Below are 4,747 nucleotides of genomic sequence, written 5' to 3' on the forward strand. Positions count from 1 at the left end.
CTCAGTTGATGAAAAGAGAAGGAAACGTTTAGGACCGTTGCGGCTGAATTTGTTGCGACAACTCTTGATCACACAACACCAGCTGTGCTTCGCCCTGTTTCGCTCTGCCTTAGACGACCGCAAGCCGCCCTGATCCTCTCCCCTCGGCGGGGGACAGCAATAGCAGCAGAGCGAGCAGGGCGCAGCCGCGCCGCGGGTCAACAGGGAAGTACCGAGCGAGGTACCGAGCGAGCGCCTCGCTACCAGGAGATTGATAAAGAAGTTGTCGCTTTCTGTTACGCGTGATGCCGCGGGACGGGGCGGGGCGGGGCGGGGCGGGGCAGGCGATCTTGATGAGAGTGCCACCCAACTTTTACCGCGAGTGCTGAGAGGTGTTCCCATTAGATTAGCGCACGCGCCCCGAGGAGCCGTCCGACCGGCCCGAGCTCGGTCTGTCATAAGACAATTGTGATACTTATCGACGTGATTGCATGAAGTTTCGATTCCTGATTCCTGACTGCAAAATTTAATTTTCAAGCTGACGTACAATATTTTTTTTTTCGAGTCCAGCAGACGATTTTATTAATGCTTTGCGGAGAAATGAATGGTTTTTTGCATGAAGTTGGTGGGTTATTGCGCAGCCGGGCAGCCGTGCGGGCAGGCTGTCCACTCCCGCCGTAACCCTCCGTTTTGGCGAGCAGGAAATAGTTTTGTCTGCACGTTGCGCCCCCGCCCCGCGCCCTGCCGGTGTCCCAGCCGCCGCCGCCCGCCCGCCGACTTGCGGTGGGGTCGCCCGGCCGGCGGCCCACCGCGCCCCGCCGTGGCTCCAGCAGCCGTGTACGGCGCGGAGTGGTGTTGGGACCTCGCGGACCACGAAGGCGCCGCGCCTCGCCCCGCCCCGCCGCCCCACCACACCCCGCACAGGACCAGGGCCAGCCGAGCGGAAAATGTCTGGCAAATCTCGCTCTGGGCGCGAGGTGGCTGCAGAGCAGAGACCCGCCGCGGCCTCGTCGAGGTGGCCCACAGCGGCACAGCATGCAGCAGGCCCGCGGCAGGGGTCGAGACGGAGAGAGGCAGAGCCGAGTGAGTGAGAGCAATACCCCTTCCCCCCTTCCCCTCTCGCCCCCTCCACCCCCTCTCTCTCTCTCTTTCTCTCTCTTTCATTCTCTCTCTCTCTGTCTCTCTCGACTCGGCGCATGCACGATTATGCGGGCGATCAGCCACCCAGCGCGAGCGACGGGCCCTGTGGGCGACCTGTGGCAATTTGCTATGACGTTTAAGGTGTATTTCTTTCGGAGGGATTTGTATCTCGGCGGCTATGGTAAAACTACCAAATACCAATTACAGCGTTCCATTGCCCAACGCGAAAAGAGGGTGAGCAGGATTTTCGTAATTGGTAGAGTTGTTTTGTTCGGATCACGCCGTATTGCCTTCTTACACAGGCAACTTTTACTTGCAGTTTTCTTTTTATTAAAGTAGTTTGTATTCTGTTCCAATATTGGGTCGTAATTTATGTTCGTGCGTTATTTTTGCCATCATAACATTTTTATCACAATCATATTTCTGCGATCTGTGATGTGTGGGCGGACGAGGTGTGGCCCGGGCCGGCACGTCGATGGGAGGGGTCACTGCAGGTGTGGTTCACCGACCCCGAATGGCTGGTCCATACGTGCGGGACGGACGGTCATCCCGCACGATCCCGCTACAAACGCCCACGTGCCAGACAGTTATGCACGCACAACATTTGTTCCTTTCGCCGTAAAACTCTCTGTAAAACTATGAATAACTATTGGCAGCTGCATTGATGCCACACTGGTTGAAATAGCTGGGACTTGTGTTCTTACGTTCGGTGAAATTTGCTTGATCTTTTGAGGGAAAGGGGAAATCATTAGAAACCCATAATATGAGGAAAATTCCTCCGATGAGTAAGTCTCCTCAAAAAATGTATGAATTTCTATAATTTCCTGAAAAATGGGAATTCCTCAATGTTTTCCCTCTTTCTCTCAACAATTTTACCTTTACGCAACAAATTATTAAAGCGATCAGTGCAGTGATCTGCATGCATGAGAGGCAGTGTTATTCACTCGGGGACACCCGGTGTATTTACTTCTCTTCGACGTATTATTGTCTGCGGAAAGTATTTATTTTTACTGTTTAAAATGTAAAACTGTGGAAAACTGTTTGTGACTCTCGGCCGCGCGGAGAGATGTTTTCTCGTGGGATTGCGCCGGCTGAGTGGCCCGGGCGGCGGACTAACATGAAGCAAATAGCGGCCCGGGCTGGTCCCATCATGGTTTCGGCGCCGCGAGGCGAGGGGCACGATGTGGTGAAAGTACTAAGTACTCGGTCTGAATGAAGTCTCTGCGCCGCGCTTTTGCGGCGGGGCGACGACGCTTTGCTTTTAGCTGGGCGTCGCGAAGCCGTGGCCCGGCCGGCGTGCGGCCGCACCATACCCCCCGACCCAGCCCTCCCCCCGCCTCGCCCCGCCTCGCTCCAGCACGCCCCGCCACTCCCCGCTACGCCCTGTGCGCGACCGGACTGGCCGGCTGGGCCAGCGGGATGGGTCATTCGGTCATTCATCGGCTGGGCCAGCTCGGCTCGCTTTGGGGCGGAACCAGCCCAGCCGGGCTGGCCAGTCCCACGGCCTTGAACTTGGCGACGCCCCTTCCCCTTCGCCGACCGAAAGACGCCTCAGCGACGCCCTCCTGCAATCATCATGCACTCGAGGAATCGTTTCTCGATTCAAGTGCGAGTCGCTCGTCGCTCGTCGCCCAAGTCCAAGATCAAGTTTGCTCTGGTACCGCTGTTTATATAAATACATTTGCTTTCGGTAAAGAATCCGTCTTGCAAAATTGATCTTTGGGTCGTAATTTTCTTGGATCAAGAGACGATTTTTCTTTCTTCTCCTCCTCAAATAATTTAAGTGAATAACGGGGTTCTACAGTAAAAGTGAGGAGCGGTGAACGCTGTGGTTCGCAGATACATGGCGAACTAAAACGAACTGCATAGTTCTAAATTGTTCGTTGGTAGAACTGGAGCTATAGAACTTCGAGTTCTATAAAGAAAGTAAAAATATATTCGAGAACTAATTCGTTTTGCTATTCTTACTGACCGTTATTGACGAACTTTTTTGTTCTGCAGTACACTGAGAAAATCTTGTTATGGGTAGAGGAATATTATCCATGATTTGTGCTGTAAAATACCAATTTGAAATTGTAAAAATTGCAAGTACTCTGTATCTACTTGGAATTCATTGGCGAGCAAGAATTGGCAGTCCTAAACTTACAACATATTTTGTCAATCGAAAATACAAAAATGATTTTAATTAAAAAAAAAACAATACGTGTGTACGGAAAACAATATTTGCTCTCTGAAATATTGAAGTTTTCAAAAAAATGTACAGCAATGTCAGTTTCATCTTGGTTTTTGGAAGAGTTTTGAGGTTCATGCAGGACGACGTGACTCGTCGCCGCTAACCTAGTCGTCACGGCGCCAAGACGGTCCCTGCCAGCGTTTTGGGTGCGTGGCAGTGCGGGCGGGGCGGGGAAGGCGGGGCGGGGCGGGCGTGGCTGGGCGCGGGGAGGTACGTCTGCAGGTAGCGGGACAGCCGGCACCTGTAACGGGTACCCAGGCCCCCCTACCCGGCCGGCCGGGCACCTAGGGCAAGGCGGCCTCTCTCTTTCCTCTCTCTCGCTCCTCTCTCTCTCGCGTGCCAAGCGTGGCCAGCGCCCAGAACGCACGCTAAAGCACGCTGAATAAGTGCACGCGCTCGCGAGGCGCGGGTCCCGCTACAACCACTACAAGCGTGGCCTTCTTATTGTTTTAATAAGAAAAATATATCCATATTTAAACGTCTTTGCTCATATAAAGCTTTCAACAACTGTCTTTAATTTTCTTAATTTCCCGGCCCTTTTATAGTGTATATAAAGCTTATCAAGCTTATAACTTCTTTCATTTTCTGAATTTGTTGTTGCTCCTTAGAGTGCTTAAATTTGTTTCGTTATATTTAGACATGCGAATCTCTCCACGTCCACATTCCTTTCTTATAAAATTTACTTACACAGCGATTATGAGCTTTCGGATGAATTAATCAAAGAAATTGTCCATCTCATTTATCTGCAGAAAAAAAAATGGGTACCAGCCTAAACTTTCTCGCGTGGTGGCTCAGGTGGGTTTACGACGCTGCTCGGCTTGCCATCGCTCCACTTCAGGGCCTGGAGCAGATAAAGTCGTTCTCCGATACGATGGGAGATTTTGGGGGGCAGGTTATCTCGTCCATCCTCTCCGTTCTCCTTCTCGTCCGCTGACTGGCCGCTCCAGATCCCTCCCTCGCTCGCACACACACACACACTACATACACGCACACACACCGACGCACTCACCTTATTTTGCTTTTGATCCTCACACGGCTCCTTAGTGCCGGGTCCTGTGCTGCTCCACTGATTTGTTGTGCGACAAAACTGATCGCAATGCTTTTTTAAAAAAAATTCCTTTGCCCGCTCGAGTAATATCAACTTTTGACGCACAACATAAGAGCCTCTTTCTCTCACACGTTCACTCGCACTCTGCGGCACTCTAACGCACTCCCGCTGTCACTTCACAGTCGCTCCGGTGTGTCACTCGCGTTCACGTCACTCGCGTCTTCGCGGCGGGCGCGGCCACTGCTGCGGGTAGTCCACGCGATGTCGGCGGCGGCTTGGGCCGGACTGAAGAGGCAAGGTAAGGGGCACTGCGCCGCGCCGGTGGAGGGAGTAGAAGGGGTTTGGGG

General features: G+C 52.8%; 2 protein-coding genes across 4 annotated transcripts in view; one reads left to right on the forward strand and one right to left on the reverse strand.

Moving 5' to 3' along the window:
- Window positions 1-4,715, reverse strand: part of LOC113214299 (uncharacterized) — a 104,625-nt gene extending 99,910 nt beyond the window's left edge. For all 3 annotated transcript variants that reach the window (XM_026433614.2, XM_026433613.2, XM_026433615.2), the window contains exon 1: window positions 4,362-4,715. The gene's annotated coding sequence lies outside the window, so the exon portion shown is untranslated. The remainder of the gene's footprint in view (window positions 1-4,361) is intronic.
- Window positions 1-4,747, forward strand: part of LOC113214301 (rab3 GTPase-activating protein catalytic subunit) — a 123,197-nt gene that overhangs the window by 102,431 nt on the left and 16,019 nt on the right. The gene's annotated exons all lie outside the window — the stretch shown is intronic.

This window comes from Frankliniella occidentalis, unplaced genomic scaffold (assembly GCF_000697945.3).
Source record: "Frankliniella occidentalis isolate FOCC.00 unplaced genomic scaffold, Focc_3.1 Scaffold318, whole genome shotgun sequence".
NCBI lineage: Eukaryota > Metazoa > Arthropoda > Insecta > Thysanoptera > Thripidae > Frankliniella > Frankliniella occidentalis.